Source organism: Schistocerca nitens, chromosome 6 (genome assembly GCF_023898315.1).
Source record: "Schistocerca nitens isolate TAMUIC-IGC-003100 chromosome 6, iqSchNite1.1, whole genome shotgun sequence".
NCBI classification, from domain to species: Eukaryota; Metazoa; Arthropoda; class Insecta; order Orthoptera; family Acrididae; genus Schistocerca; species Schistocerca nitens.
This window is the reverse complement of record NC_064619.1, coordinates 717,208,487-717,222,602: the sequence shown is the minus strand read 5'-3', so window position 1 is coordinate 717,222,602 and position 14,116 is coordinate 717,208,487. Positions and strand designations below refer to the sequence as shown.

The window sequence follows — 14,116 nt, the reverse complement described above, 5'->3', positions numbered from 1 at the left end:
AGAAATGTCGGAGTTTTGAAATTTGTAAGACTGGATGTCATGAACTGCTATATATATTATGACTATTAAGGTAAATACATTGTTTGTTCTCTATTAAAATCTTTCATTTGCTAACTATGCCTGTCAGTAGTTAGTGCCTTCAGTAGTTTGAATCTTTTATTTAGCTGGCAGTAGTGGCGCTCGCTGTATTGCAGTAGTTCAAGTAACCAAGATTTTTGTGAGGTAAGTGATTTGTGAAACGTATAGGTTAATGTTAGTCAGGGCCATTCTTTTGTAGGGATTTTTGAAAGTCAGATTGCGTTGCGCTAAAAATATTGTGTGTCAGTTTAAGCACAGTCATGTTTAATTTTTCTAAGGGGACGTTTCATATGTCGACCCTTAGCCGAGGATACCTCACTGGAATCTTCTGATTTTTTTCTTGTAGTTTGTGTAATTAGTGTAGCTATTGTTTATCGCTAGTGCGGAATTGTAGAGAGAATCTCCTTTGTAGTTGCAGTCTTTCATTGTTGTTGTGGCATGCATGTAGATTTGCACCAAATATTTCGCAGCTGCGCTTGCAATTAACTAGATATTATTTTCAGTGCTATGTTAATGTGTTTTCTTATTTTTGCTCTTCAAATTGTGCTTTTCTGTGTTATCGTGTGAAATATTGTGACAATAATGGCGTGTGAAAAACGTAACACTAGGCTCCAAAGTAAACTGAGAAATGACAGCGAAGACGAAAGCAGTGTGTTAGCGCCACCGTGTAATGAATTAACTAATGTTCATAGTAGTAATTTGGTAACTGCGCACAGGGAAATGGAGCGGGCTGCAAATAATCGTGTAGGCAGTGAAACAGTTAGTGAACAGGGAAGCATTACCGATCGATAGGTCGGCAACAGCTTGCCTCAGGAATCCGAAATGACAGGACACAATCCTGCAAATACTGTAGATTCAGGTTTTGCGTCCTCACCGTTTTCTCAAATAAGTCAAGACACATTTCCTGCTTTTCAAAATGCGAATATTGCCGGTTCAAATGCATTGTCGAATAGCACTGAGGAACATGTTTCAGACACCAGTGCATTGTTATTACAATTAATGCAACAAATGGGAAAAAAGCTTCAAAAGTTAGACACAATGGAACAAAATCTTCAAAAGTTAGACACAATGGAACAACACCAGAGACAAATACAGCAACAGTTAGACACAATGGAACAAAAGCTTCAAAAGTTAGACACAATCGAACAAAATCTTCGGAAGTTAGACACCACACTTGAACAAACACGTGAAGATTTAACTACTGAGTTACATAAAATCGAATCGAAATGTCAAAAAGTCTGTAATGACGTAAAAACACAAATTTGTGAGCATTTCCAACCTATTTTTTCGCCTCATGAAAATGCATTACAGAATCACGAAGCAGCCATAAAAGAACTGCGAACTATTGTCCATGAAAATCACGACACCTTGCAAGTTAAAATTGACTCAGTTGCATCTACCGATTCGGTTACGCAACTTGCAAAAACTCAGGAAAACTTAAAGGACACAGTAGATACGATTTCAACACAAATTGACACTCTGAAACTTAGTTCAGAAAAACACACAGAGGAAATAATTTCGCTATCGGATAAAGTAGCCGAACTTTCAGATCAGTTCACTAACTTATCTACGAAGGTAGATGATAATCTGAATGACACAAAACCGGTAGTCTTTAATGACACAGAAGAGTGCGAACAAATTAGGAAATTCAAACAAAATCAGAATCAAATTAATACGCAACACCAAAGAGAAATCCGGGAAGTACAAGATCAGCTGACACAGATAATACAAGAATTACGTATTTCAGAGGACACTCGCGCCCCAATACGGAAAGAGGGACATAGAAATACGGAACAGCCACAAAATAATAACACAGCGCATTTCGAAAATTATGAAAGAAATTGGCAAGGTGCACCGAGTTTTGAAATGGAACCGCCGAAACGACGTAACAATGACCGATATGCGACTCGTCGACATGATGACTTTGACTATAAGCTGTTCATTACTACACGTAAATTTAAAATATTTAAGAATTCTGACAACGACATTCATCCACAAGCGTGGCTCCATCAATTCTCTCATTGTTTTCCTCACAACTGGTCATTAGAGCACAGATTAGAATTTCTGTGTGGCTATTTAGAGAATGAACCAGCTGTAAGAATGCGATCGGTCATTCACGATTGCCACAGTGAAGGAGAATTTTATCATGCCTTTCTCTCAGCGTATTGGTCTCAAGCTACACAAGACCGAGTAAAACATAGCATCATAATGATGAAACGTTTCGAACAATCTGAATTTTCTAGTTTTATGAAATATTTTGAAGACATGTTTCATTAGAATCAGTACCTTTCAAACCCATACAGCTCCTCAGAACTCATCCGCATTTGCTTAATCAAATTGCCTGAACATATACGACATATTATTTTAGCAGGACGTTGCAAAGACGACATTGAAGCTTTTCAGGGACTGTTACAAGAACTGGAAATTGACACTGACAATCGCGGAACGCGAAAACAGGAGCACAACAATTACAGGTCACATCTGTCACAATTCTGCGATGACAGAAATAATACACGACAAGGCTATTCTTACAAAGCAAATCGTGACCAAAAAAGACACCACCCATATGACAACCGTTGGCAGAGTAGTAATAATTACAGAGAAAGATCGCATTTCCGTAGTAATGAATATGACAGAGACAATAATAGAAACTGACAATATGGCCACCAGAACTATTATTATCACGGGAGACAGAATAATTTCAGACGCAACAGTTCAGGGCGCAGTTACGATTCAGGGAGAAATTCTCCACCACGTGACCGACAAGAAAGAAACTGTGGAATCTACCGACATGACGACAGACGATATAATCATAACGACAGACCTGAATTTCATCACAACTGGCGAGATTCAAACAGGGCAGACCCCTCTCGACAAGGTGAATTTGTAGAAGTTAGATCTCCAAATTCCAATAACGACGCGCGCCAACAAAGAAACAGACAATGACTCGCACCGCAGGCAGCCACGTGCGCTGGCTGGGCTTCAGAAAAATAACATAGACGCTAACCTTGAGAAAAATTCCAGTATTCTTTACCGACGTATACCACATGATAATTGCGTTGAAACTGAAACTCTGCATACCAGGAAGAGTAGAAGTTTACACCATATTTCACGTGTAAAACCATTTACTGAGAGATAATCTGCCTTTTAACTTAGTCTTTGCCATAAAATTTTTCACTTCACATTACTAGAACTCTTTGTCACACTTAGAAACTGTTAACATGCAACAATGTTTTGAAGTTAACTATCCAGCCTAGAACCAAGGGAACATATTTAGATAGTATTCACGAGTGCATTGTTATATTGAACAGACAACACAGTGTTATTGTGTGTGTACATTCCTGCTTGTTAGTTGCACGATTACGTAACGACTATAAGGCTTACATACTTAGAACATTTACCAGTACTGCTAATGAGATTTTAATGCAACATTTTGGTTTACTTGAAAATACATTCTGGATTTAAAGTACTTTCTGCGAGATACCAGATGACACAGTGGTTAGTTTATGTGACAGCTACACGATTTTATCACGACGCTACTAATGAGTGACAATTTACAATGTTGCTTTTGCGGTGTTTCTGCTTTATATCTGCACAGTTTTTCTGAATTATTCTGGAAAGTAATACATGTTTTAGTAGAAACTTTTGTGGTATAGCTACAATGAGACTGCCTTTTCCGTACCACAACAATACATTACAGCACAGTACTTTCATCATCATGGCAATAAGCGTAATAACTAAGATATCCATACGCAAAGCATTTCACTTTCGTTTATGATGAGGTAAGTACATTGACTTCAGCAGAACTTTGCTTACAGAGGACCATAACTACGACAATTCCACAGAATTATCTTACAGCAAGACGCACATTTAGCGCTACAGGACACACATTTGAGAGATTAATTTTGTTCTTAAACCATTTAGTTTTCAAGATTTTTAAATTACAAAGAAAGTTTTCCATGATACATTTCATTCCATTGCTGTAATCTGTAACACCTGAGGGTTTAATTACATTAATCCTCAGGGGGGTACACCCTTACTTTGTGTATCATGTGTTTGGCAAGCACAAGGAGCCCTAGCTAATATGGTATTTGCTTATACAACTTTACACTTCGGTACCATATTTCTCTAACACATAAATTACACAGCTATCTGATCATTTAACTGAGAGAGACAAACATGTCTTTTTTACTACGTCAGTGACACATGTTTACGCAATTACACAGTTGGATAATTTCACACTTATGAAATTGTATTTTGTCTGTACTTTGTGAACTGTTCATATTTTTTTGGAACCATTCTGATACTACGAGAGCTTTGAATGATGTATTTGATATGGGATCATGATTTTTAAAGTGCGTTTGAGGTAGATGACACTATTGAAATGAGCAGAGAATTTTTTTTAGGTTTTGAAATTATTGCAGAAAGCTACGACGTTTTGGAGATTTGACTGAGGTGTTATGATGTTATTTTTACGACGACGATATGTATTATGCTGCTGAGTTATGTTTATGATCAATAAGCTGCTGCTATATGAGTTATTTGATTATGCTACGTATCTGTTATGATGAAATATTGAAGAAGTGTCTACGAATAAGGTAAGGAATAATGAGTAGTGGTTAGGGACTCTGGTTTGTGAAAAAGGTTGTTGGAAACCAAGAACCGTACTTTAAGAGTTATGAAATGTATGTAAATGTGTGAATGTATTACAATGCAGACGAAAATTTTTTGGACACTGTTATATCAATAGGATTTTGTTTCTACAGATTTGTAACGCAAATTCTTGACCTGTGAAATTTTTTATATGAGACTGCCACTGTAGCGGAAACTGCTGTCGTAAATATTTCAGTAAGAAAGCTAAGTGACCTTGACGTAATGCGCTTTGGGCGCCCAGCTGAGATGTAGTCGTCTGACAAAAGAAAGCCATTAGGTGGAGAGAAAAAAAAAGGCCATTATCCTCGCTATTGACATTCCTTTGTAGAAAGCATCGCAAATACGACACGCTCATTACTTGGAAAGATACTTACATCTGCACACCTGATTACGACAAGCGTCTTTCTACGACAGTTGAGAGAATTTCTACTAACTTATGAAATGTCACATGACTATTGAATGATATTTTTATGCTTTGGTTTGCGTAATTGCTTATTTCATTTGAAATCTGGTTTCCATCTGTGTTGCAGCATTGGTTTTATAAATTAAATTAAATGCATTTGCTAATGTGAACACTTTCTGTCAACAGATCTATTAAATAATTATTTTATGATCCACATTCTTCGAAAAAGGAGCTCTTGGAATGGAAAGAACAATAAGAAGGGACTAATAACAGTAACTGCATATATAATTTTCTTTTCAAGTACTTGCTAATTTCTTTTGTAGAAATAGTTGTGGTGCACTACTTTAATTACATAGACATTAAGATGTGATTACTCATTTCCCTTATCTGCATTGTTATCTTTAGTGTAATATTTTTTCTGCTTGAACTTTGTCATGCTTAGGTATAAGTTATTGCATTTGCTGCTGCTGTTTGCCAGGCATAGTGCTACTAAATTTCACTTTGTATTACTCTGTTAAGCCAGTTTTACTACGAATTTATTTTTCTTGTTTGCTGCGCATTGCCTTATATTACTTGTAATATTGCATTTGCTTTGCTAATTTATGCTGCTTGCTTTGCCATTTGTATTTTTTATCATTGCTGTTTGTGTTAATTGTTTTGCGCTGCTGCATTACCTCGTCCCTTAGTTAAGCATCTGAGCTCAGTAGATTTAAGTTAGCTTAAGATGGGGTAGGCTATATAAGAGAACGAGTTGTGATGAATGGAAAGAAATGCATTGAGAAGCTATAAGAAAATGGTTTCAACAAAAAAGTATTTAAAAGAGGATGTCGTTGTTGTGGTCTTCAGTCCTGAGACTGGTTTGATGCAGCTCTCCATGCTACTCTATCCTCTGCAAGCTTCTTCATCTCCCAGTACCTACTGCAACCTACATCCTTCTGAATCTGCTTAGTGTATTCATCTCTTGATCTCCCCCTACGATTTTTACCCTCCACGCTGCCCTCCAATACTAAATTGGTGATCCCTTGATGCCTCAGAACATGTCCTACCAACCGATCCCTTCTTCTGGTCAAGTTGTGCCACAAACTTCTCTTCTCCCCAATCCTATTCAATACTTCCTCATTAGTTATTTGATCTACCCATCTAATCTTCAGCATTCTTCTGTAGCACCACATTTCGAAAGCTTCTATTCTCTTCTTGTCCAAACTATTTACCGTCCATGTTTCACTTCCATACATGGCTACACTCCATACAAATACTTTCAGAAATGACTTCTTGACACTTAAATCTATACTCGATGTTAACAAATTTCTCTTCTTCAGAAACGCTTTCCTTGCCATTGCCAGTCTACATTTTATATCCTCTCTACTTCGACCATCATCAGTTATTTTGCTCCCAAGTAGCAAAACTCCTTTACTACGTACTTTAAGTGTCTCATTTCCTAATCTAATACCTCAACATCACCCGACTTAATTCGACTACATTCCATTATCCTCGTTTTGTTTTTGTTGATGTTCATCTTATATCCTCCCTTCAAGACAACATCCATTCCGTTCAACTGCTCTTCCAAGTCCTTTGCTGTCTCTGACAGAATTACAATGTCATCGGCGAACCTCAATGTTTTTATTTCTTCTCCATGGATTTTAATACCTACTCCGAATTTTTCTTTTGTTTCCTTTACTGCTTGCTCAATATACAGATTGAATAACATTGGGGAGAGGCTACAACCCTGTCTTACTCCCTTCCCAACCACTGCTTCCCTTTCATGTCCCTCGACTCTTATAACTGCCATCTGGTTTCTGTACAAATTGTAAATAGCCTTTCGCTCCCTGTATTTTACCCCTGCCACCTTCAGAATTTGAAAGAGAGTATTCCTGTCAACATTGTCAAAAGCTTTCTCTAAGTCTACAAATGCTAGAAACGTAGGTTTGCCTTTCCTTAATCTTTCTTCTAAGATAAGTCGTAAGGTCAGTATTGCCTCACGTGTTCCAGTATTTCTACAGAATCAAAACTGATCTTCCCCGAGGTCAGCTTCTACTAGCTTTTCCATTCGTCTGTAAAGAATTCGTGTTAGTATTTTGCAGCTGTGGCTTATTAAACTGATTGTTCGGTAATTTTCACATCTGTCAACACCTGCTTTCTTTGGGATTGGAATTATTATATTCTTCTTGAAGTCTGAGGGTATTTCGCCTGTTTTATACATCTTGCTCACCAGATGGTAGAGTTTTGTCATGACTGGCTCTCCCAAGGCCGTCAGTAGTTCCAATGGAATGTTGTCTACTCCGCGGGCCTTGTTTCGACTCAGGTCTTTCAGTGCTCTGTCAAACTCTTCACGCAGTATTGTATCTCCCATTTCATCTTCATCTACATCCTCTTCCATTTCCATAATATTGTCCTCAAGTACATCGCCCTTGTATAGACCCTCTATATACTCCTTCCACCTTTCTGCTTTCCCTTCTTTGCTTAGAACTGGGTTTCCATCTGAGCTCTTGATGTTCATACAAGTGGTTCTCTTATCTCCAAAGGTCTCTTTAATTTTCCTGTAGGCAGTATCTATCTTACCCCTAGTGAGATAAGCCTCTACATCCTTACATTTGTTCTCTAGCCATCCCTGCTTAGCTATTTTGCACTTCCTGTCGATCTCATTTTTGAGACGTTTGTATTCCTTTTTGCCTGCTTCATTTACTGCATTTTTATAGTTTCTCCTCTCATCAATTAAATTCAATATTTCTTCTGTTACCCAAGGATTTTTACTAGCCCTCATCTTTTTACCTACTTGATCCTCTGCTGCCTTCACTACTTCATCCCTCAAAGCTACCCATTCTTCTTCTACTGTATTTCTTTCCCCCATTCCTGTCAATTGTTCCCTTATGCTCTCCCTGAAACTCTGTACAACCTCTGGTTCTTTCAGTTGATCCAGGTCCCATCTCCTTAAATTCCCACCTTTTTGCAGTTTCTTCAGTTTTAATCTACTTAAAAGAGGATATGAACAAAAAAGTAGGGTTTAGGGACAACAGGCTTAGGTATGATTTTCTTGGAAATAAATGATGAGGTAATATAATGGAAAATAAATAATGAGGTAAGGAATGTGTGAACATATAAATACAGAAAGCATGCTTGGATATAATTTTTTTGGTGGAAACAAATGTTGAAATAAGAGGAAAGATACATGGAATGAAGTTTTGGGGTGGACTGTAGTACCAAATGTCACACTGAAACAAACCCTGTCCTGTATTTTTGTGTTATTACACTATGTGAATTTGTGTTTTTCCTGTCTTAATGTGTTTAGCTAATAAGAGTTGTGTTGTAGAATTTTTCTGATAATGTTATTTTCTTTGTAAAGATGTTTAGACATTATTTATTCTGTTCTGTTTTAATGCTCATGTGTGAAGTTGATGTTTCGAAAGTTATTCTGATCTTTTATGTATGTACTCATGTCATAATTCCTGTAACACTGATGTATATGTTATTTCGATTCTTTTGTAAATCCTGTACTTCAAATGTCATCTGTATTGTTATGTTCTTTAATGATGTATTTTGTACCTTTGCAATTGTATTCTTATGTTATAAAATTGTAATTGACACCAGTTCATCACATTATTAACTTGTAAGTTCCATTTCACTGCACACGTTTCTGTTGGCCATAGTATATGGACAATATGTGAGGAGTAGGGGCTGTTAGTGTTTGCACGTGTGTTAATAATTCAGCAAGGGACTGGATAACAGCATTGCTGGTTCTAAGGATAATTCCAAAAACTTTGTGAGTGTACAAGTGGTGGTTATGGACTTGCTATATTGTCCGCAAGACTCTTAGATGGTGATTGTGCACCTGCACAGTCGCAGCAGATGGCTGCTGGCCATCTCTACAAGGACTACAGTGGGTCTACACCTTTGATGATCCATCAATATCATTATTTCTACAAGGACTGCGGTGAGTCTGCACCTTTGGTGGCCCACCAATACCATACTCTCTACCAAGACTATAGTGGGTCTGCTCTGTGATGACCTACCTACCAATATTCTTCAAAACGTCGAATGACTCTGCTGTGGGTTTCCTCTGTTGTGGCCCATTACCTGTCTGCATGTCGAGAGTTAGCACTGTCTTTCCGTTGGAAGGACAACACTACTTCTTCAAGACTCCATGGAAATCCACTACTTCCGTGTTCATTTTATTTTACTGCTCAGCGTTTGAAAAAAACACTGCAATTTTACTGTGATGGATGATCAGGACTGTCTTTATGGACTGTGAGAAAATTTTAGCTTTTGACCAACATTGTATTAATAAGTGTGTGCATTTTATTTCTTTGTTATTGTCATTATGAAAATTTTTTTCAAATCTGTATTGGCCACTGCCCAAATCTATTTGTAAAATTTTTTGTGGGGAGCATGGGGGCTATGTAAGTAGGCTGTTTACGTTTTCTTATTGGCAACGTTACGTAGCGCTCTGTATGAAAATCACTGGCTGTGCTGTGTGCAGTCTGTGGCTAGTTTGCATTGTTGTCTGCCATTGTAGTGTTGGGCAGTTGGCTGTTAACAGCGCGTAGCGTTGCGCAGTTGGAGGTGAGCCGCCAGCAGTGGTGGATGTGGGGAGAGAGATGGCGGAGTTTTGAAATTTGTAAGACTGGATGTCATGAACTGCTATATATATTATGACTATTAAGGTAAATACATTGTTTGTTCTCTATTAAAATCTTTCATTTGCTAACAATGCCTGTCAGTAGTTAGTGCCTTCAGTAGTTTGAATCTTTTATTTAGCTGGCAGTAGTGGCGCTGGCTGTATTGCAGTAGTTCGAGTAACCAAGATTTTTGTGAGGTAAGAGATTTGTGAAACATATAGGTTAATGTTAGTCAGGGCCATTCTTTTGTAGGGATTTTTGAAAGTCAGATTGCGTCGTGCTAAAAATATTGTGTGTCAGTTTAAGCACAGTCATGTTTAATTTTCTAAGGGGACGTTTCACGTGTAGCGCTGCCATCTACGGGAACTTCGTGAAACTAAAGAGGTCAAGCGGAAATATCCCACGTCGACACACAGCAAATTCTGCATTTTTCAACTGCAATTGGCCGAGAAAAGAAGTGTTACATTTCCTGTTGAATGTCACTCGTGTACACAGGGTGTTTCCATGATGTCGTTACAAACGTTCAGGGATGATGGACAAAGGATAAATGTATCAATCTGAGTTAAGAGTCCCTGGTTCGGAAACGAAAGAGTCGAATGTTATAAGTGGAAATCATTCTGATACCTTTATGGGGTTGAACCCTTCTACAATCCTCCACACCTACAATTCCTTAATCCGTCCCATCCCCTGCTATGTCAGTCCCGCCTGGTTATTCGTCCGCCCCCCCCCTCCCTTCAGGTCCTCGAGTGCCAAGCACACACCTCGCCTTCTATACACGCCTCCCGTCCCCTACGCGGATCCTCTAGGACCTGATTCCTTTCCCCCATCTGCTCCTATTCCACAAACAGATCTGCATACTCTACATCTCCCATTGCCTTGAGTCCCCTCATCCCCTGGTTGCTCCTCTCCTCTCCAACCCCCATCTGCCGCACCTTCACGGTTGTGTCCCCCCTACCCTCCATCTCTATACCCTTCATCTCCTTTCCCAAGATGGCCTCCGTCAACTCCCCCACCCGGATGATGCCCTCTCTCCCTCCATTTATCCCACCTATCAACTCGGATTCTGACCTCCCCCTCTGTCCTTTCCCCGGGCTCCCTCTTCCCCCCCTTCCATCCTGATTTTTCCCCGCCTACCCCCTCTCTGCCTCCCTTCTCTCCCCTGAGTCCTTTCTGCTCTCCCCTCCACTGCCTTTCGCACTCCTTCTCGTGTCCACCCAGCACCCCTTTTCTATGTCCCCTCCCTTCATCGGCTCCCCCTTTATTCTTTTCCTTTCCTCTCCCCTTTTTCCCCCTCAAAGGCCCGGTACCTCTCCTCCCCCCCCCCCCACCTGCCGCTGTGTCACCTGTATAGTACTGTTATAAGTGAGTGTTGTGCGTCCACTGTCAGTGTTACAAACAGCCCCCATACTGTCGCTAGTTGTGTTTTTTTATGTTGTGCGAACAGAAACCAGACTGTCGCCGTGTTTTTAAATTGTGCGTGTCTACTTCTTGTGTGTCTTCATCCGCACCGTCACCGCAGTGTTTTTATATTTTAAATTCCAACGTACTACCATTTTACAGTTTTTTACAGTGTCACCGTTTTATGGGCTGTTTTTCTTGTTTGTTTCTATTCTTATTGTGTTTCTTTAACTTTTCTGTAGGCTGTAGAGCAGCATATTACGCTGCTGCCAGCCTACCCCCCCCCCCCCCTCGGGGGATGGGGGAATTGAAATCCAATAAAGAAAAAAAAAAAAAGATACCTTTACGTCAAAGTGGTAGTGTAATACCTAGACAACGTAACAGAAGGGAACAAATCACAACAGAAGAAGGGAAAAAATGTTCTTGCTGCTGTTGCAGTTGATTCACACGTTAGCTCCCGATCAATCGCGCGAGGAAGGTATGAGTCAGACAAGTGTTCTACGCACTCTCCATCGACATAGGTTCCGTTCGTATCACATCTCTCTCCATCAGGATTTGAGAATTAATGAGGAAGCGGCATTCACTACTCAAGGCCAGGTATACCACAGAACCATGCACTGTTGGTCTGTTGACAACGCCCATTGGCTTCGTCAGGTGGAACGTTGGCATGCATGTAGTGTAAACGTGCGGTATGGGACAGAGAACCATCAGCTCATACGCCCGTTTTCCATAGACGGAATACCGAACGCGCACACGTATCGTAGCCACCTAACAGGGCACAATCCACGGATGCTAGAAAACGTTCCTGTGCAGACTAGGAGGACCCAATCACACCAAAATGATGACTGTCCAGCCCACAGCGCACGAAGTACTTCACGAATTGTTTCCAAAGCTTGGATTGGACGTAGAGGACCTGTACCTTGGCCGGGATTGACACGCCTGTAGACTTTTTCCTGTGGAGAAAGCTAAAAGACACTGTCTACAAAGGACATACCAACCACACCCGGTCATGTGCAACCACGTAAAACTGCGTCCTGCTCTGACATCTCCGCTGAAATGCTAGCACGTATTCAGCCATCGTTCCATACCAATCTGGAAGCGTGTATTTACGCTGCCGGTGGTCATTTTGAACACAATTTGTGATGGTCAGTTGTCTCGTTACTGATCAGAATCTACATAACTAGTGTATTACTTATGTTGTTCTTTAGTGTGTGCTACCACAGGTTTTGGACTAGTGTCGGTGTGGGAACTTTTCAAAATACGATATCTCTTAAACGACTCGCACTAGAATTCCGCAATAAAAAAAAGCACCACTAACATTCTAATTTACCTTACTTTCAGTCATTTAATAAGCATTAGTGGACATTAATACGGGGTATGTCCACCCTTCGGCTTTATGACGGCTTGATCCATATAGCAAAGACTATCAATGAGTTGTCTGAATGTGTGTGGAGGGATGGTGGCCTTTTCTTCAAAAAATGGTTCAAATGGCTCTGAGCACTATGGGACTTAACAGCTATGGTCATCAGTCCCCTAGAACTTAGAACTACTTAAACCTAACTAACCTAAGGACAACACACAACACCCAGTCATCACGAGGCAGAGAAAATCCCTGACCCCGCCGGGAATCGAACCCGGGACCCCGTGCTCGGGAAGCGAGAACGCTACCGCGAGACCACGAGCTGCGGACAGGCCTTTTCTTGCCCAAGAGCCGTAACCAGAGAAGGTTCTAATGTCAGACACCGAGGACTGGAGCGAAGTCGACTTATTAACTCATACCAAAGGTGTTCCATTAGGTTCAGGTCAATTTCACGAATGTTATTCTCAACGAACCACTGCCTCACGGATGTCGTCTTACGACAGGTTGCGTTGTAATGCTCATATAGTAATCCTCTCCAAATTGTTCCTCTATCGTACGGAATACACAGTAAAGTGTTTACATCCTTCAGAGGAACTGTTCGACCATTGTACCCCATTCTTTTTTATCTCCAGATGTGACAGTCGTTGTGGTAGCTGGATTGCTGGTAGCACTTTGAAAACCTTCCACTGATTTCAAGCGATTTTCTATCTCCACAATGCTCAAAGGTCGCTGTGTGCCAGTACACGACATCTGCGAGATCCAGGTAGAGTTGCAGTTGTTCCTTCTCATGGCCACGTCACAATCAGATCACAAACAGTCGACTTGGGCAGCCATATACGGGGTGAAAAGCCCCTGATGGATTTCTTATTCTTATTCTTATTTGGGTAACATCTAGTGACTAGACCATGTTCTATATGTGGTGAATGTTCTTTCGGATTGTCACGAATCAGGATTCAAATCTGGGTCTCCTGCTCACTTGTCAGATGCGCTGACCTCTATGCTATCTGAACACAGTCGTCGTCACAACCACACGGTTGCTCACCTCCCATCGGATCCAAATCTCAACTTACACCACACACTGCTGATGTAGTGCCTCTGCTCATTAGCGTCATTACTCGCGGCATCTCGCCGATTCCCATGAGCTTACGAGCTTGGTGTGCATCTGCACTGAAGGGATCACTGGCTGTCATCTCCTGAATTATATATACATTATATCTATGTTGTGTGTGCTCTTTCGGACATGACTGAAAGAACAGACACAATTTTGATACTGCAGCTATTACGAATCAAAACATAAAGGACCAGTGGGCACCGATTTTTATTAATAGTGATAGTCGAAAATGTGTGCTGGACTGGGATTCGAAATCAGGTCTCCTGCTTACTTGGTAGATGCGCTGACTGCTGTGTGCCATCTGGACGCTGTGGTTACGACAACCGTATGGACTACCCAAGCATGCCTCTTGTCAGATCCGAATTTTCAACTCATACGACACACTACAGATGTAGTGCCTCTGCACATTAGCATCACTACCCGCGGCATCTTTCCTGTGTGTCTTGATGCATAGTGGCTGCATGATCAGAATGGTGTATGTTCTGTAGGAGGTGTTCCAG

At 40.5% G+C, this 14,116-nt stretch overlaps 1 protein-coding gene across 1 annotated transcript in view; it reads right to left on the bottom strand.

Moving 5' to 3' along the window:
- LOC126263155 (junctophilin-1) overlaps positions 1-14,116 on the bottom strand; it is a 948,615-nt gene that overhangs the window by 332,669 nt on the left and 601,830 nt on the right. The gene's annotated exons all lie outside the window — the stretch shown is intronic.